General features: G+C 46.8%; 1 pseudogene; it reads left to right on the forward strand.

Annotated features, from left to right (window-relative positions):
- LOC136587153 (mycocerosic acid synthase-like polyketide synthase) overlaps nucleotides 1-20,934 on the forward strand; it is a 64,001-nt pseudogene that overhangs the window by 25,711 nt on the left and 17,356 nt on the right.

Here is a 20,934-nt window from a genome sequence, read left to right on the forward strand (position 1 = left end):
AGTCTTGCAGCAGGAGGGACTATCTGTGTTTTGTGACCGGACGGGTTGGGTTAAGAGTTCTACACGGTAACTCGTGTGGGCTTCGAGTTTGCCGTCACGGACCACTGACCGTGATAAGTGCACCAATCGCTCACCAAGGAACTAGTCTGTAGTCTATTTGTACTTTGAAGTCCATAGCATTTTAGAAATAGTGGAGGTTGTTTGTTGTATCTGCAGAATTTTTTTTCTCTTTCTCTTTTCATTTGGTCTCACAGACGAAGGAACCCTCCGTTTTAGTTTAGTTAGCTGTTGATGGTTTAGCTGAGAGGGATGCACTCTATGGGACTGGTTCCATAGAAGGAGATGCCTTCGGTTGTTTTGCCGTATATAAGGGGCTAACAATTTGGGTCAGAAGGATGCACTCTATGGAGCGTGTTATTATTATTATTGTTGTTGTTCTAATATGCGTAAGACCTTATTAAAGAAGACGGAGCCCCTCAAGGGCCGCCGCCGTGTGGATGAATTGATGGAGGAGAGACAAGGGTCCCAATTTGTAAAATGTAAGAAAACTATTATGAAAATGTGTGACATGGACCCGCACGGTAGATTACAGTAGATGTATGTGTGCATATATGTATATATGTACAAATGGTTAACTGAGCTCGCTTTTAGTGGGAGAAGGATTGTTTACTTGAAGCTGCAGCTTGTGTCTAGCTTCCAAGGCCAAGCGATAACAGAGCGTCAGAGAAGGAAAGGAAGGGGGGCTGAAAGATACCCACGCATTCTAAAATATATCAGCATTTAATATAGCATATAATAGTTTCAGTAAATAAGAAAGAGAGAGTGTCTCGGTCACTCAGCAGGCTTTTTCACATGGTTTGTCAAAAATAGCACTCATCACAATCTCATCTCAATAGAATCATGTGCTTTATAACATTATAGCACTCACCTCAATGTTTTTCAACTGATGTATGTATGTTTGTCACACTTTTTGACTGTGCATCTGTATGTACTGGTGCACCTTCAATGGGGGGTAACGGGGCAGACTTGAGCGCATGGATGGATGAGAGATAATGCCCAGTGTTCAGGCTGTGATGAATGTAAAATGTGTGATGCAGATATTGACTGGGGATAAAAGTCCCCCCCCCCCCATGCATAAGACATTACTTGTTTGAGATGTGGATGCGCAGACTGTGGAGCTTAAATGAAGGTGTGAAAAAAGACGCAAGCAGCCAGTATCGAGGGGGTGGAGCTAGATGATGTAAAAGTCTTGTCCACAAAGGAGGGGGTAAGAATCTTGAGCAGCTAGTAAAAGTTGTTTTTTTTTTTCTCCTGTCTCAAATTTGCTAAGACATTGCAGGCAGGATGAGATTAATAATGAATTTGCTTAAAGGATATCACATTTCAAATATTAATAGATGTTTGTAGATTATTCTGCCCCGATGTAACTCATGTCTCTGTTATTGGTGTTAACATCTTACAGTCCTTATCTGCATCCATCAAATCTTTTTCCAATGTTGTACTACCTGGAACCTGGTTACTGTTCTTACAATTGAGTACCCTGGTTTTTGCAACAAGATTCTGATCTTTTTGAAATAGAATACCAGCCTGATTGTCTAGCATTGATGCAACAAGAAAATTTAAGCTTTAAAAAGTCACTGAAACCCCTTGTTGACAATGCATATTTTGAGTTGTTTTTTATAGATGGTACCAAGGGTGATTGACGACTCCACACTGGATATGCAGTGGTCACACAACAAGATGTCCTAAAAGCAGAAGCTCTGCCTCCGCATGTCTCAGCACAAGAAGCGGAACTGAAGGCCCTCACTGAGGCGAGTAGAGTGAAGGAAGGTAAGACGGCAAACATTTACACTGACTCCCGGTATGCATTTGGCATAGCTCATGATTACGGCCCAACATGGAGGCCAGACAGTTTTTACCTCAGCAGGACAGCCAATTAAGAATGGTGCAGCGGTGCAGAGTCTCATGGAGACCCCACTTCTACCTGTCAAAGTGGAGAGCTCACACCAATTCCTACACCGGAGAAACATGAGGCAACGCCATCACAGACTACACAGCAAAGGCAGCGGCCCTGAAGCCGTGAAAGAAAAGAAGAATTTGACAATAACTTTGGACCTTGACTAAACTTTGGACATTGATAAAAACTTTGGACATTGACAAAAAACTTTGGACTTTGATATGCTAAAGACTTTACAGTTACAAGCCAGCAAGGAAGAAAAAGACAAATGGACTAAAAAGGGACTGCGTATGGTGAACAGTCAACAGAACTTGCCTACCACAGTCCCTGTGGCCCATGATGGCCCAGCTGATGCACGGAAAGACTCACCTCTCAAAGCAGCAATGATGTCGACGCTTGAACAAGGACGGGTGGCTCCTGGGTTTTCTGTAGCTGCTGCATCATTTGTCCAATTTTGCATGATCTTTGCCGTAAGCAACAGGGCAGAAGTAAATTTGCCACATAACACTTGCCGGGGCCACTCTACCCATTTCAGGGATTGCAAATTGGCTACACTCAGCTCCCACTTGTTGGGAAGTATGAATATGTGCTTGTTGTTGTTGATTTCTTTTCAGGTCGGAGACCTACTCTGCTACCAAAGTAAATAAGCAGGTAACCACACAGAAGCTCATGAATGAGGTAATCTGCAGATACGGGGCACCGGAAGTGATGGAGTTAAACAAAGGTACACACTTCACAGGTGAAATAATGCAACACATCATGTCTGCCTTGGGTATATCCAAGGCCTTTCACACACCCTACCATCCACAGAGTAGTGGGAAAGTAGATACAAAAGACAATGGAGGAAAATGGGCAAATTTTTAATTGAGGGTCTTCTAATAGTTTTTTTTTTTCTCTGGAGGGTACATGCCACAGTAGCTGAGTTTGGGGAATGATTTTCTTGTTAATTTTGTCATAGGCTTCTCCAAGGAGTTGTCAATAACGCATTCTGCAGTCTCTGCTTTTATCCCAGGTCCTACAGACAAGAGCCACAATCTGAAACCAGGTGATAGGGTCTATGTGAAAAAAAGTTTGAGAATGAAACCCGGTTTGAAGGTCCCTACCAGATGCTGTTCACCACCCCAACTGCAGTCAAGCTCGAAAGAAAGTCCACTTGGATCCACACTTCGCACTGAAAAAACTCATGATCCTGCATATCCTTTACATGCTATAATGTGGTACAATTCCTCTAACACACACAAGTAGCCACGTACACCTGTAACTACTGTACACTAGTCCCCTGTTTCAGGGACCAGAACAAATTAATACAATCAAGTGTGCAATAAGACCACCCTGAGGGTGAGAACCCAACACCGCATCGTGCTAAGAGAGAAGTTGACGCTCCAGGTGGTAACTTTGATCCATATGTATACATAGATGCAATAGGAGTGCCAAGGGGGGTGGCAGATGAATTTAATTCTAGAGATCAGGTTAAAGCAGGTTTTGAATCCTTATTTGCTATTGTCACTGTTAATAATAATGTAGATTGGATGAATTATATCTATTACAATCAGCAGAGGTTTGTAAACTACACCAGGGATACTTTGCAAGGGTTAGCTGACCAGTTAGGGCCCACTGCATCCATGGCGTTCCAAAATAGAGTGGCCCTGGATATGATTTTAGCAGAAAGAGGTGGGGTATGTAACTTCCTGTACGTGTATAATCCCTTTGATCAAAAAGAGTATGAGTAAGGGACTGGACAATGTGACACCGTTTCCCTTGTTTGAAAAAGATGAAGAGCCATTTCCAATAGTGCCAACCACGTACGTTACCAGAAGAATGGAGAAATGTACTAGTACTGCGCCTGCCCCGATCCCCTAAGATGGATTGTCAGTGGAATTCCCATTTGCCTAGGGATAGCGCAGAAGACCTTAGGTTCCGGCGAGGGCGCACCCTGTGGGGTGTTAACTTGTACAGATAGAGGGTATGGATGCCCGGAAATGAGCCCAGGGAATCCATGGCCTCCTTCTGAGGTGAGATAGGGATTCCCCCCTCCTAGGAGTAGGGCCTTACGGGCAGTGGGAAAACCCTGATGCAAGGGAGAGGCGACCGAGGGAGAGTGCAAGGTCTGGTGCTTGATCTCCATATAAGTTTTTAGGGGGGTTTGTGAGGGTATGTGTATATATTGCCATATGTTTTTTATGCTTTTATACCAGTATGCAAGTTCTATCCAAAGTTAAAATGAGAAAAACTTATATGTCGCCTTACATCAGATATTCCAAAAGTTTGCAAGGCTGAGAGAGATGTGTCCAGAAATTCAGAGATGATACAGAACTGAACACGAAGGCCGCGTGCTTGGCTGTCTTCCCAGAGGCGCCGTATCAAGATAACGACTGTTTAACTACGTATATGACTATCAGTGCCTCAGCCGGAAATCCGGACTTTACATATATGGTTATGCGGTGAATTTGAGCCAATGAGACCATCACCCATTCCTAGTGATGAGACCAAAGGGTATAGGATCCCATGTAATCTGTAATAAAGGGCGCAGTCATGTCCCCGTGTGAGGAACTATACCAGACCTCCGTGTGTGGTGTCTCTTCTTTACCGCCGGCAGCGGGGCATTGGGGTGGGCCTGATTGGTGCTCAGGACTCCCCGACTGACCAGCAGTAGAGAGGAGCATCTGACCAGACTGTTAGGAGGTGTTGGGACCAGTGGATAAGAGCACATAAGGTGATTGGGCTCAGGATGCCCCCTACAGAGCACAAGTAGAGAGGAGTGTCTGACAAGACTGTTAGGAGGTGTTGGGACCAGTGGATGGGGGCATACAACGCGACCGGCTCAGGACGCCCCATACGGACAACCAGTAGAGAGGAGCCTCTGACCAGACTGTTAGGAGCTGTTGGGACCAGTGGGTGTGTGAGGGCACACAAAGCATCTGGGCTCAGGACACCCCGACAGACCACTAGTAAAGAGGAGCATCTGATCATCCAACAAGCACCATCAGCTCCAACTGTTTCGTTTTCATCCAGGGACAGGTGGCATCATCGTTTCTGTCAGAACTATTTCCAGCTGCTTGGCTGATGGAAATTTTGTCTCATGGCTCCCATTACGTGTACGACCTTTGACACCCCCAACCGTTGCTTCAATTTGGAGTGGTATTATGGGCAGTGAAACTGGACGCTACGTAGTGGCACTGGGTTGTCTTCAGCGACAAATCCAGGTTTATTTTACACTGATGATGGGCATGTTTGTGTCTGGAGACCTCTGGGTGAGCAACTTAATCTTGCCTTTGCTGTGGAGCAGCACACTGCCCCCCACTGCTGCTATGATGGTCTGGTGGACCACTGCATACAGTCGATCACTCTTAGCAGTGGTACGAAGGACAGCTCAGCGATATGCTCATGACATCCTGCAGCCACATGTGTTTAATCTCATGGCGGCTTCCAAGAGGCAGCAGGATTAAGCTTAGCTGCACACATAAGGGGGTCACAGGAAGCCTCTACAACATTGTCACACTTCCACAACCTGCTCAGTTGCCAGATTTGTTGCCAATAGAACAGGTATGAAACCATCTGAGATGCCAATTTCAATAGCCTATGCGTCTGCACGATCTAGAGCCTCAGTTACAGCAAATATAGAGCGATTTGCCACAGGATTCTATACGGAACCGCCGATCGCATTAAAGTGCAAAAAAGTTTTTTAAAAGGTTGAAGATTCAGCTGCCCTCGTGGATCGGATCCATGGGGGCAGCTGAGAGTACTCACCGCCTTCCTCCATGCTGCCCCCCGCTGATCTGGTCCTCCAGAACTAGATGCCATCCTTCTGCGCATGCGTGCCAGGCAGCATTATGTCAGCTGCATGCGCAGAAGGCTTGGAGTGGCGGGAAATTTAAAATCTCCTGGCTACCTTCAGGCAGGAGATGTCACGGGGACCGCGGTGACCAATGGACAATGGCGGTGACGGAAAACTGTAAAAAGAAAAGTGAAAAAAAGTTAAGGTTTCACCTCCCCTCATCGATCGGATCCATGAGGGGAAGTGAAAATACTCACCCCGGTCCCCCATGATGTCCGTTGGAGATTGGGACTTGCTAGGGGCTTCTGCACAAGAGCTGATGTGGTGCGCATGCGCAGAAGCACGGGGGACCCGGAAAATTTAAAATTCCACTGCACCCGGCTGTCAAAGATAGCCGAGTGCAGGGAGATGTCACCTAGGACCGCTGTATGCGGTTCCCAGTCACATGGAAAAGTTTAACTTTTTAACCTTTTTTCTTTTTAAACTTAGTTTCATCTCCCCTTACGGAACGTATCTGTGAGGGGAGATGAAATTACATAACTAAGGTCCCCGGATTTATCGCCAGATGGGATCTATATCCAAGGAACTTAACCTGGCTTCAGTGCATACACCCATCAGCATAATAGCGGATGCATTCAAAAAAGTCAAGGATTGCCGGGGAAATTTAAGGAACCTAAGGTAGCTGAGATGTCATGGGGGGCTACGGTATGCGGTTATTGGTGATTGTCTTTAACCAATGGATAATGGTGATCACGTAAAAGTTTAAAGAAAAAGTTGAAGTTTCATTTCACCTCTCCGATGTGATCGGTGCGAGGAGATGAAACTTCTTCCTAGAGGCCTTCACTTTTGAACCCCAATGCGATCCTCCTCCGCTGACCTTCCCTGGCTTCTGCACATGCCGGACACATGTGCAGAAATCGGGGGAGCCTGGAAAATTTAAAATCTCCTTGCCCCTGGCGACCAACAGTCGCAGAGTGCCCGGAGCAGTCCCCGGTCATGTGATAAAAAGGTAGCAATCTACATTAGGCCGGTCTCACATGACTGGATATAAATTGCGGCTTCTGCATGCGTTTGATCTGCGGTAATCCGCGGATCAATCAAATGCATTGAATTACACAATTCCGCGTGTCAGAACTGCGTAATCCGCTTGCAGAAAACTGAATGCAGCATGTTCTATTTTACTGTGGATATCCATGACATAGAGCCCATTGTGCTCTATGGTCGCAGATATGTTCAGCATAAGCTGATCACATACTTTATTAAATAAAAGGAGAAGTTTCCCAAACCTTTGGCCACTACCTATTTGCTTTAACCTGTAGTGTTGCGCCTTCCCCATTGCCAGTTTTTTAGTTCTATTCTCTTACGCTATCACGCCCACCCAGGTGGTGCGTCATCTGGTAAGGCAGGACCTCCATTATTGAAGTTACCACTTCACTCTATTCCCGACTTTTATAGTATCATTGTTCACAACAAACACAACTGTACAGGTTTTGCTCCACCCCTCTTTTTCCTCCTCGTCCACATGGCTAAGCATCGGCACAGGAAATATAAACAAATGATCGCCTGTGTGAGTACGCCGCACCTCAGCAAGCTTACGAAGCCTCACAGAGCGCCACTTTACACTCCATTCCGGCCACTGGGGCTAAAAACACATGAGAGGAGGAGGAACAGCAGATTTTATTGCCCCATGTGCCCATTCTAACCAGCGTCCGTAATTATCCCATACCATATCATTACTTTTATCAAAGACTTGGGGAATGCCAAAAAATGGGGATGGAGGATTATTTTTAGGGAGTCCATTTTTTTCTGCACAAGTCAGCAATGGGGCCTGGAATTTATTCAGTTGTGGCCTGAAATCCAATGGGTGTTCCCTCCATTATAGGCCTAACCATGTGTCCTGTAAGTAGATTGGGGCCACAAGGGATATATTTATGAACATGGGGCAAATGGGGGATATCCATTTTGGGGTGCAAGTCTTCATTACTATGTACGCTGTACAAAAAAAAATCTGTAATTATTTCCTTCTGCTTTGCTTAGATTCATTCAAAAACTGTGGGGTCATAATACCAATTAAACCCCTAGATGAATTTGTTAAGGGGTATAGTTTTTAAAATGGGGTCATTTGTGGGAGTTCTTTATTGTTTTGGCCGCTCAATGGCTCTACAAGTGGGCAATGGGGCCTGGAATTTATTCAGTTGTGCCTTGAAATCCAACGACTGTTACCTCCATTATAGGCCTAGCCATGTGTCCTGTAAGTAGATTACGGCCACAATGGGTATGTTTCTGAACACAGGACAAACAGGGGTATCCATTTTGGGGTGCAAGTCATTATTCCTATGTACGCTATACAAAAAAACTGTTTTTAAAATGACACAATAGCCAAAAAAATGAAAATGGTAATTTTTTACCTCCTACTTTGCTTAAATTCATTCAAATACTGTTGGGTCAAAATACACAGTAAACCCCTAGATAAAGTCTTTAAGGGGTCTAGTTTTCAAAATGGGGTAATTTGTGGGGGTTCTCCATCATTTTAGTGACTCAAGAGCTCTACAACTGGGCAATGGGGCCTAAATCACCTTCAAGCAAAATGTCTGTTCTGAAAGCCACTGGCTGATCCTTTCGGTTTGGGCCCCATTGTGCATACAGACATAATATTAGGGCCCCAATAGGTATGTTTCTGAACATTGGACAAACAGGGGATCCATTTTGGGCTGTAAATTCTCATTTGCATGTGCACTATAGAAAAAAACTGACTTTAAAATGACATATTTGCAAAAATATGAAATTTTATTTTTTCTCCTCTAAATTGCATTAACTCTAGAGATGAGCGAACACCAAAATGTTCGGGTGCTCGTTATTCGGAACGAACTTCCCGCGATGCTCGAGGGTTCGTTTCGAACAACGAACCCCATTGAAGTCAATGGGCGACCAGAGCATTTTTGTATTTCGCCGATGCTCGCTAAGGTTTTCATGTGTGAAAATCTGGGCAATTCACCAAAGTGATGGGAATGACACAGAAATGGATAGGGTAGGCGAGGGGCTACATGTTGGGCTGCATCTCAAGTTCACAGGTCCCACTATTAAGCCACAATACCGGCAAGAGTGGGCCCCCCCCCCCTCCCAACAACTTTTACTTCTGAAAAGCCCTCATTAGCATGGCATACCTTTGCTAAGCACCACACTAGCTACAACAAAGCACAATCACTGCCTGGATGACACTCTGCTGCCACTTCTCCTGGGTTACATGCTGACCAACCGCCCCCCCTCCCCCCCACAGCACACACCAAACTGTCCCTGCGCAGCCTTCAGCTGCCCTCATGCCACACCAGCCTCATGTCTATTTAGAAGTGCGTCTGCCATGAGGAGGAACCGCAGGCACACACTGCAGAGGGTTGGCACGGCTAGGCAGCGACCCTCTTTAAAAGGGGCGGGTCGATAGCCCACAATGCTGTACAGAAGCAATGAGAAATAGAATCCTGTGCCACCGCCATCAGGAGCTGCACACGTGGGCATAGCAATGGGGAACCTATGTGCCACACACTATTCATTCTGTCAAGGTGTCTGCATGCCCCAGTTAGACCGGGCTTTTTAATTCATAGACACAGGCAGGTACAACTCCCTATTGTGAAGTCCCTGTGGACCGACAGCATGGGGGGGTGCCAGGAAGCCACCGGCGGTACATAGAAATATCCCATTGCATTGCCCAACACAGCTGAGGTAGTAATGTTGTGTGTAATACAGGTGGGCTTCGGCCCACACTGCATGCCCCAGTCAGACTGGGGTTCTTTACAAGTGTACAGATGTGTTAAAAACTCCGTGTACACCTACAGCATGGGTGGCTCCCTGGAACCCACCGGCGGTACACAAAAATATCCCATTGCATTGCCCAACACAGCTGAGGTAACGTCAGCTGTAATGCAGGTGGGCTAAAAATTAATTTGATTACACTGTAGGCGAGGGCCCACAAAAATTGCTGTATCAACAGTACTAATGTACATCCCAAAAATTGGCCATGGCCAGCCAAGAGGGCAGGTGAAACCCATTAATCGCTTTGGTTAATGTGGCTTAAGTGGTAACTAGGCCTGGAGGCAGCCCAGTGTAACGAAAAATTGGTTCAAGTTAAAGTTCCAATGCTTTTAAGCGCATTGAAACTTATAAAAATTGTTCAGAAAAATTATTTGAGTGAGCCTTGTGGCCCTAAGAAAAATTGCCCGTTCAGCGTGATTACGTAGGGTTTCAGGAGGAGGAACGGGAGGAGGAGGAGGAGGAATATTAGACACAGATTGATGAAGCAGAAATGTCCCCGTTTTGGATGGTGAGAGAGAACGTAGCTTCCATCCGCGGGTGCAGCCTACGTATTGCTTACGTATCGCTGCTGTCCGCTGGTGGAGAACAGAAGTCTAGGGAAATCCAGCCTTTGTTCATCTTGATGAGTGTTAGCCTGTCGGCACTGTCGGTTGACAAGTGGCTACGCTTATCTGTGGTGATTCCCCCAGCCACACTAAACACCCTCTCCGACAAGACGCTAGCCGCAGGACAAGCAAGCACCTCCAGGGCATACAGCGCTAGTTCAGACCACGTGTCCAGCTTCGACACCCAGTAGTTGTAGGGGGCAGAGGCGTCACCAAGGACGGTCGTGCGATCCGCTACGTACTCCCTCACCATCCTTTTACAGTGCTCCCGCCGACTCAGCCGTGACTGGGGAGCGGTGACACAGTCTTGGTGGGGAGCCATAAAGCTGGCCAGGCCCTTAAAGACTGTTGCACTGCCTGGGATGTACATGCTGCTCGATCTACGCACATCCCCTGCTACCTTGCCCTCGGTACTGCGCCTTCTGCCACTAGCGCTGTCGGCTGGGAATTTTACCATCAGCTTGTCCGCAAGGGTCCTGTGGTATAGCAACACTCTCGAACCCCTTTCCTCTTCGGGAATCAGAGTGGGCAGGTTCTCCTTATACCGTGGATCGAGCAGTGTGTACACCCAGTAATCCGTAGTGGCCAGAATGCGTGCAACGCGAGGGTCACGAGAAAGGCATCCTAACATGAAGTCAGCCATGTGTGCCAGGGTACCTGTACGCAACACATGGCTGTCTTCACTAGGAAGATCACTTTCAGGATCCTCCTCCTCCTCCTCCTCCTCAGACCATACACGCCGAAAGGATGACAGGCAATCAGCCGGTGTACCGTCAGCAGCGGCCCAAGCTGTCTCTTCCCCCTCCTCCTCCTCCTCCTCATGCTCCTCCTCCTCCTCCTGTACGCGCTGAGAAATAGACAGGAGGGTGCCCTGACTATCCAGCGGCATACTGTCTTCCCCCGCCCCCGTTTCCGAGCGCAAAGCAGCTGCCTTTATGGTTTGCAGGGAATTTCTCAAGATGCATAGCAGAGGAATGGTGACGCTAATGATTGTAGCATCGCCACTCACCACCTGGGTAGACTCCTCAAAATTACCAAGGACATGGCAGATGTCTGCCAACCAGGCCCACTCTTCTGAAAGGAATTGAGGAGGCTGACTCCCACTGCGCCGCCCATGTTGGAGTTGGTATTCGACTATAGCTCTACGTTGTTCATAGAGCCTCGCCAACATGTGGAGCGTAGAGTTCCACCGTGTGGGCACGTCGCACAGCAGTCGGTGCACTGGCAGCTTAAAGTGATGTTGCAGGGTGCGCAGGGTGGCAGCGTCCGTGTGGGACTTGCGGAAATGTGCGCAGAGCCGGCGCGCCTTTACGAGCAGGTCTGACAATCGTGGGTAGCTTTTCAGAAAGCGCTGAACCACCAAATTAAAGACGTGGGCCAGGCATGGCACGTGCGTGAGGCTGCCGAGCTGCAGAGCCGCCACCAGGTTACGGCCGTTGTCACACACGACCATGCCCGGTTGGAGGCTCAGCGGCGCAAGCCAGCGGTCGGTCTGCTGTGTCAGACCCTGCAGCAGTTCGTGGGCCGTGTGCCTCTTATCGCCTAAGCTGAGTAGTTTCAGCACGGCCTGCTGACGCTTGCCCACCGCTGTGCTGCCACACCGCGCGACACCGACTGCTGGCGACATGCTGCTGCTAACACATCTTGATTGCGAGACAGAGGAGGAGGAGGAGGAGGAGGAGGAGGGTGCTTTAGTGGAGGAAGCATACACCTCCGCAGATACTACCACCGAGCTGGGGCCTGCAATTCTGGGGGTGGGTAGGACGTGAGCGGTCCCAGGCTCTGACTCTGTCCCAGCCTCCACTAAATTCACCCAATGTGCCGTCAGGGAGATGTAGTGGCCCTGCCCGCCTGTGCTTGTCCACGTGTCCGTAGTTAAGTGGACCGTGGCAGTAACCGCGTTGGTGAGGGCGCGTACAATGTTGCGGGAGAAATGGTCGTGCAGGGCTGGGACGGCACATCGGGAAAAGTAGTGGCGACTGGGAACTGAGTAGCGCGGGGCCGCCGCCTCCATGATACTTTTGAAGGACTCCGTTTCCACAACCCTATACGGCAGCATCTCAAGGCTGATGAATTTTGCTATGCGGACGGTTAACGTTTGAGCGTGCGGGTGCGTGGCGGCGTACTTGCGCTTGCGCTCCAACAGTTGCGCAAGCGACGGCTGGACGGTGCGCTGAACTACACTGCTGGATGGGGCCGAGGACAGCGGAGGTGAGGGTGTGGGTGCAGGCCAGGAGACGGTAGTGCCTGTGTCCTGAGAGGGGGGTTGCATCTCAGTGGCAGGTTGGGGCACAGGGGGAGAGGCAGTGGTGCAAACCGAAGGCGCTGAACGGCCTTCGTCCCACCTTGCGGGGTGCTTGGCCATCATATGTCTGCGCATGGTGGTGGTGGTGAGGCTGTTGGTGTTGGCTCCCCGGCTGAGCTTTGCGCGACAATGATTGCACACCACTGTTCGTCGGTCGTCAGGCGTCTGTGAAAAACTGCCAGACCTTAGAGCACCTCGGCCTCTGCAGGGTGGCATGGCGCGAGGGGGCGCTTTGGGAAACACTTGGTGGATTATTCGGTCTGGCCCTGCCTCTACCCCTGGCCACCGCACTGCCTCTTGCAACCTGCCCTGCTGATGCCCTTGACTCCCCCTCTGAAGACCTGTCCTCCTGAGTAAGCGTTGCACACCAGGTGGGGTCAGTCACCTCATCGTCCTGCTGCTCTTCCTTCGAATCCTCTGTGCGCTGCTCCCTCGGACTTACTGCCCTTACTACTACCTCACTGCAAGACAACTGTGTCTGATCGTCATCGTCCTCCTCACCCACAGAAAGTTGTTGAGACAGTTGGCGGAAGTCCCCAGCCTCTTCCCCCGGACCCCGGGAACTTTCGAATGGTTGGGCATCAGTGACGATAAACTCCTCTGGTGAGAGAGGAACCGCTGCTGCCCAATCTAAGCAGGGGCCCGAGAACAGTTCCTGGGAGTGTTCCCGCTCCTGAGCAGGTGTTATTGTAGTGGAGTGAGGAGGCTGGGAGGAAGGAGGAGCAGCAGACAGAGGATTCGGATTGGCAGCAGTGGACGGCGCAGAACTGCGGGTAGACGATAGGTTGCTCGAAGCACTTTCTGCCATCCAGGACAGGACCTGCTCACACTGCTCATTTTCTAATAACCGTCTCCCGCGTGGACCCATTAATTGGTCGATGAATGTGGGGACACCAGAAACGTGCCTCTCTCCTAATCGCGCAGCAGTCGGCTGCGACACACCTGGATCAGGAGCTTGGCCTGTGCCCACACCCTGACTTGGCCCTCCGCGTCCTCGGCCGCGTCCACGTCCTCTAGGCCTACCCCTACCTCTCAGCATGCTGTATTACCAGTGATTTGATTTCACAGGCAGCTAATAAATTGGCGCAAGACTGCAGGCCAAATATAATTTTTTCCCTTTTTTGAAAACGAAAGGCCCCACTGCCTCTAGTGAATGAATAATCTAAGTTTAATAACTGTGCTGTTTTCCTGCTAATGTGTCACAGAACGTGAGGGTAGCAGAGTTATTAACTGTGGCAGAGCAGGTATTTTTTTTCCCAATTAAGGAAAGCAAATGGCGAAGCCAGGAGTAAAACGTAGCTGGGTGCGTATGATTTTTACAGGTTGCAGACGCAGCCGACACGTGTCCACCGGCGTTAGGACGGACAGAGGCAGGACAAATAGAATTATTTTCCGTTTTTTTGCACCAAAAGGCAGCACTGCGTATATTCTATGAACATGAGAAGTTTAATAACTGTGCTGTTTTCCTGCTAATGTGTCACAGAACGTGAGGGTAGCAGAGTTATTAACTGTGGCAGAGCAGGTATTTTTTTCCCAATTAAGGAAAGCAAATGGCGAAGCCAGGAGTAAAACGTAGCTGGGTGCGTATGATTTTTACAGGTTGCAGACGCAGCCGACACGTGTCCACCGGCGTTAGGACGGACAGAGGCAGGACAAATAGAATTATTTTCCCTTTTTTTGCACCAAAAGGCAGCACTGCGTATATTCTATGAACATGAGAAGTTTAATTACTGTGCTGTTTTCCTGCTAATGTGTCACAGAACGTGAGGGTAGCAGAGTTATTAACTGTGGCAGAGCAGGTATTTTTTTTCCCAATTAAGGAAAGCAAATGGCGAAGCCAGAAGTAAAACGTAGCTGGGTGCGTATGATTTTTACAGGTTGCAGACGCAGCCGACACGTGTCCACCGGCGTTAGGACGGACAGAGGCAGGACAAATAGAATTATTTTCCGTTTTTTTGCACCAAAAGGCAGCACTGCGTATATTCTATGAACATGAGAAGTTTAATAACTGTGCTGTTTTCCTGCTAATGTGTCACAGAACGTGAGGGTAGCAGAGTTATTAACTGTGGCAGAGCAGGTATTTTTTTTCCCAATTAAGGAAAGCAAATGGCGAAGCCAGGAGTAAAACGTAGCTGGGTGCGTATGATTTTTACTGGTTGCAGACGCAGCCGACACGTGTCCACCGGCGTTAGGACGGACAGAGGCAGGACAAATAGAATTATTTTCCGTTTTTTTGCACCAAAAGGCAGCACTGCGTATATTCTATGAACATGAGAAGTTTAATATCTGTGCTGTTTTCCTGCTAATGTGTCACAGAACGTGAGGGTAGCAGAGTTATTAACTGTGGCAGAGCAGGTATTTTTTTTCCCAATTAAGGAAAGCAAATGGCGAAGCCAGGAGTAAAACGTAGCTGGGTGCGTATGATTTTTACAGGTTGCAGACGCAGCCGACACGTGTCCACCGGCGTTAGGACGGACAGAGGCAGGACAAATAGAATTATTTTCCGTTTTTTTGCACCAAAAGGCAGCACTGCGTATATTCTATGAACATGAGAAGTTTAATAACTGTGCTGTTTTCCTGCTAATGTGTCACAGAACGTGAGGGTAGCAGAGTTATTAACTGTGGCAGAGCAGGTATTTTTTTTCCCAATTAGGGAAAGCAAATGGCGAAGCCAGGAGTAAAACGTAGCTGGGTGCGTATGATTTTTACAGGTTGCAGACGCAGCCGACACGTGTCCACCGGCGTTAGGACGGACAGAGGCAGGACAAATAGAATTATTTTCCGTTTTTTTGCACCAAAAGGCAGCACTGCGTATATTCTATGAACATGAGAAGTTTAATAACTGTGCTGTTTTCCTGCTAATGTGTCACAGAACGTGAGGGTAGCAGAGTTATTAACTGTGGCAGAGCAGGTATTTTTTTTCCCAATTAAGGAAAGCAAATGGCGAAGCCAGGAGTAAAACGTAGCTGGGTGCGTATGATTTTTACAGGTTGCAGACGCAGCCGACACGTGTCCACCGGCGTTAGGACGGACAGAGGCAGGACAAATAGAATTATTTTCCGTTTTTTTGCACCAAAAGGCAGCACTGCGTATATTCTATGAACATGAGAAGTTTAATATCTGTGCTGTTTTCCTGCTAATGTGTCACAGAACGTGAGGGTAGCAGAGTTATTAACTGTGGCAGAGCAGGTATTTTTTTTCCCAATTAAGGAAAGCAAATGGCGAAGCCAGGAGTAAAACGTAGCTGGGTGCGTATGATTTTTACAGGTTGCAGACGCAGCCGACACGTGTCCACCGGCGTTAGGACGGACAGAGGCAGGACAAATAGAATTATTTTCCGTTTTTTTGCACCAAAAGGCAGCACTGCGTATATTCTATGAACATGAGAAGTTTAATAACTGTGCTGTTTTCCTGCTAATGTGTCACAGAACGTGAGGGTAGCAGAGTTATTAACTGTGGCAGAGCAGGTATTTTTTTTCCCAATTAAGGAAAGCAAATGGCGAAGCCAGGAGTAAAACGTAGCTGGGTGCGTATGATTTTTACAGGTTGCAGACGCAGCCGACACGTGTCCACCGGCGTTAGGACGGACAGAGGCAGGACAAATAGAATTATTTTCCGTTTTTTTGCACCAAAAGACAGCACTGCGTATATTCTATGAACATGAGAAGTTTAATAACTGTGCTGTTTTCCTGCTAATGTGTCACAGAACGTGAGGGTAGCAGAGTTATTAACTGTGGCAGAGCAGGTATTTTTTTTCCCAATTAGGGAAAGCAAATGGCGAAGCCAGGAGTAAAACGTAGCTGGGTGCGTATGATTTTTACAGGTTGCAGACGCAGCCGACACGTGTCCACCGGCGTTAGGACGGACAGAGGCAGGACAAATAGAATTATTTTCCGTTTTTTTGCACCAAAAGGCAGCACTGCGTATATTCTATGAACATGAGAAGTTTAATAACTGTGCTGTTTTCCTGCTAATGTGTCACAGAACGTGAGGGTAGCAGAGTTATTAACTGTGGCAGAGCAGGTATTTTTTTCCCAATTAAGGAAAGCAAATGGCGAAGCCAGGAGTAAAACGTAGCTGGGTGCGTATGATTTTTACAGGTTGCAGACGCAGCCGACACGTGTCCACCGGCGTTAGGACGGACAGAGGCAGGACAAATAGAATTATTTTCCCTTTTTTTGCACCAAAAGGCAGCACTGCGTATATTCTATGAACATGAGAAGTTTAATTACTGTGCTGTTTTCCTGCTAATGTGTCACAGAACGTGAGGGTAGCAGAGTTATTAACTGTGGCAGAGCAGGTATTTTTTTTCCCAATTAAGGAAAGCAAATGGCGAAGCCAGAAGTAAAACGTAGCTGGGTGCGTATGATTTTTACAGGTTGCAGACGCAGCCGACACGTGTCCACCGGCGTTAGGACGGACAGAGGCAGGACAAATAGAATTATTTTCCGTTTTTTTGCACCAAAAGGCAGCACTGCGTATATTCTATGAACATGAGAAGTTTAATAACTGTGCTGTTTTCCTGCTAATGTGTCACAGAACGTGAGGGTAGCAGAGTTATTAACTGTGGCAGAGCAGGTATTTTTTTTCCCAATTAAGGAAAGCAAATGGCGAAGCCAGGAGTAAAACGTAGCTGGGTGCGTATGATTTTTACTGGTTGCAGACGCAGCCGACACGTGTCCACCGGCGTTAGGACGGACAGAGGCAGGACAAATAGAATTATTTTCCGTTTTTTTGCACCAAAAGGCAGCACTGCGTATATTCTATGAACATGAGAAGTTTAATATCTGTGCTGTTTTCCTGCTAATGTGTCACAGAACGTGAGGGTAGCAGAGTTATTAACTGTGGCAGAGCAGGTATTTTTTTTCCCAATTAAGGAAAGCAAATGGCGAAGCCAGGAGTAAAACGTAGCTGGGTGCGTATGATTTTTACAGGTTGCAGACGCAGCCGACACGTGTCCACCGGCGTTAGGACGGACAGAGGCAGGACAAATAGAATTATTTTCCGTTTTTTTGCACCAAAAGGCAGCACTGCGTATATTCTATGAACATGAGAAGTTTAATAACTGTGCTGTTTTCCTGCTAATGTGTCACAGAACGTGAGGGTAGCAGAGTTATTAACTGTGGCAGAGCAGGTATTTTTTTTCCCAATTAGGGAAAGCAAATGGCGAAGCCAGGAGTAAAACGTAGCTGGGTGCGTATGATTTTTACAGGTTGCAGACGCAGCCGACACGTGTCCACCGGCGTTAGGACGGACAGAGGCAGGACAAATAGAATTATTTTCCGTTTTTTTGCACCAAAAGGCAGCACTGCGTATATTCTATGAACATGAGAAGTTTAATAACTGTGCTGTTTTCCTGCTAATGTGTCACAGAACGTGAGGGTAGCAGAGTTATTAACTGTGGCAGAGCAGGTATTTTTTTTCCCAATTAAGGAAAGCAAATGGCGAAGCCAGGAGTAAAACGTAGCTGGGTGCGTATGATTTTTACAGGTTGCAGACGCAGCCGACACGTGTCCACCGGCGTTAGGACGGACAGAGGCAGGACAAATAGAATTATTTTCCGTTTTTTTGCACCAAAAGGCAGCACTGCGTATATTCTATGAACATGAGAAGTTTAATATCTGTGCTGTTTTCCTGCTAATGTGTCACAGAACGTGAGGGTAGCAGAGTTATTAACTGTGGCAGAGCAGGTATTTTTTTTCCCAATTAAGGAAAGCAAATGGCGAAGCCAGGAGTAAAACGTAGCTGGGTGCGTATGATTTTTACAGGTTGCAGACGCAGCCGACACGTGTCCACCGGCGTTAGGACGGACAGAGGCAGGACAAATAGAATTATTTTCCGTTTTTTTGCACCAAAAGGCAGCACTGCGTATATTCTATGAACATGAGAAGTTTAATAACTGTGCTGTTTTCCTGCTAATGTGTCACAGAACGTGAGGGTAGCAGAGTTATTAACTGTGGCAGAGCAGGTATTTTTTTTCCCAATTAAGGAAAGCAAATGGCGAAGCCAGGAGTAAAACGTAGCTGGGTGCGTATGATTTTTACAGGTTGCAGACGCAGCCGACACGTGTCCACCGGCGTTAGGACGGACAGAGGCAGGACAAATAGAATTATTTTCCGTTTTTTTGCACCAAAAGACAGCACTGCGTATATTCTATGAACATGAGAAGTTTAATAACTGTGCTGTTTTCCTGCTAATGTGTCACAGAACGTGAGGGTAGCAGAGTTATTAACTGTGGCAGAGCAGGTATTTTTTTTCCCAATTAAGGAAAGCAAATGGCGAAGCCAGGAGTAAAACGTAGCTGGGTGCGTATGATTTTTACAGGTTGCAGACGCAGCCGACACGTGTCCACCGGCGTTAGGACGGACAGAGGCAGGACAAATAGAATTATTTTCACTTGTTTTACAAGCAAAAGGCAGCACTGCATATATTCTATGAATAATAACTGTGTTGTGGCCCTGCCTATACAATTCTTTCCCTGCAGTATCAATGGAGGGTGGAATGCTCTGCAGAGGCGATTTTGAGAAGCAAAAAAAAATGCAGCACAGCTAACAGCAGCCTGGACAGTACTGCACACGGATAAATATGGCCCTAGAAAGGACCGTTGAGGTTCTTGAAGGCTACACTCACTCCTAACACTCTCCCTGCCTATGCAGCACTTCTGTCCCTAATGCCGGGTGCAACGCTCTGCAGAGCCGATTTTGAGAAAAAGAAATGGCACTGCTAACAGCAGCCAACACACAGCTATCAGGACCTTTGGGGGGTCTTGAAGCCTACACTAACTACCAATTCTTTCCCTACAGCAGCTCCCGTACAAACAGCACTGTCCCTCAGCTAACTCACCAGGCATCTGAGCCGAACCGCGGGAGGGGCCGATTTTTATACTCGGGTGACACCTGATCTTCCCAGCCACTCACAGCAGGGGGGTGGTATAGGGCTTGAATGTCACAGGGGGAAGTTGTAATGCCTTCCCTTTCTTTCAATTGGCCAAAAAAAGCGCGCTAACGTCTCAGGGAAGGAAGTGAAAGTAACCAGAACACCGCATGGTGTTCGTTACGAATAATGAACATCCCGAACACCCTAATATTCGCACGAATATCAAGCTCGGAAGAACACGTTCGCTCATCTCTAATTAACTCCTGAAAAAAACTATGGGGTCAAAATGCTCATGACACCCCTCAGTGAGTACATTAAGGGGTGTAGTTTTAAAATGGGGTCATTCGTAGGGGTATCTATCATTCTGACTCCTATGAACCTTTGCAATCTTGGCTTGGTTCAGGAAACAAAATGTTCCTCAAAATGTTGATAATCAATGTTAAATTTGTACATCTCCTAAATGGTTAAAAAAAAAAAGCTTTTCAAATATGCGTCCAAAATAAAGTAAACAAATGAAAATGTATATATTATCAAAAATGTGTACAGTGTATTTGATATATAACAATTGAAAATGTGACAAAATGACTATTTTCACCACCTGAATGAAGTACAACATGTGGTAAAAAACAATGTCAGAATCACTTGGATATGCAAAACCTTTACAGAGCTATTCTATTTTAAAGTGACACGTCAGATTTCCAAAATTTGGCCTGGTCATTAGGGTGCAAACAGGTTTGGTCACTAAGGGGTTAATATACTGCCTGTAGAAATACCGTATATTGCAAAATTAAATTAAAACTTAAATTTTAAATATTTTAAAAATACTAGAAGATTAAAACACCACTTTTCCAATTTTTAACCTAAAGTAGAAACTAAAGCATATTTGCTATCGCAATATCTGTAAAAGTCTGATCCATTAAAATAATGTAATATTTAACCTGTATGGTGAATGCGATCAGAAAATAAAATGTGATGTTTTAGCAGCCTGTCTCCAAGAAAATGTTTATAAAAAGTGATCAAAAAAAGTCTTATGACCCCAAAATGATAGCACTAGAAACTCTGAATTACAATGACCCTTTGGTTTTGGGGCAAAATTCTTTTCTGGGGCAGAGGAGTGTATTACCTGCAGTAGTTGTTCTTCTCTGCTGCCCCTCAATCTGCAAGTTCTACTACTTTTTACTTGTCCAAGATGGCTGCAGCAATTTTCTAACTTTCTAATGCACATTATGCAATTCTCTTTGATTGGCTACTACTGATCACATGAGCAGCTCTGGGCAATCAGAAAAGCAGGTAAGTGAACTAGTGGTTGTAACATATCAATGCTCTGTGAGGATTAGGTAGTCTGAAGATTGTATTGACCATCTTGGATGACTGAAGGCATGAAGGTGGATCAGAGGGATAGCAGGGAAGAACAACTTCAGGTACTATACCCCGCTTCCCCTCCGCGTCTGCGACTAAATTTGAAACTGAAGGGTCACTTTTATGTCCAACCATTCTACATGTGTGTAATGTCGTATTCTGGGTTATACATCTTCCCATTATTTGACAGTCGTATGACTTTTGGGACATTGCATGATAGAGTGCAGTCGGGTCTATTTTAGTCACTGAC

The sequence above is a fragment of the Eleutherodactylus coqui genome, chromosome 12 (assembly GCF_035609145.1).
Source record: "Eleutherodactylus coqui strain aEleCoq1 chromosome 12, aEleCoq1.hap1, whole genome shotgun sequence".
Classification (NCBI taxonomy): Eukaryota; Metazoa; Chordata; class Amphibia; order Anura; family Eleutherodactylidae; genus Eleutherodactylus; species Eleutherodactylus coqui.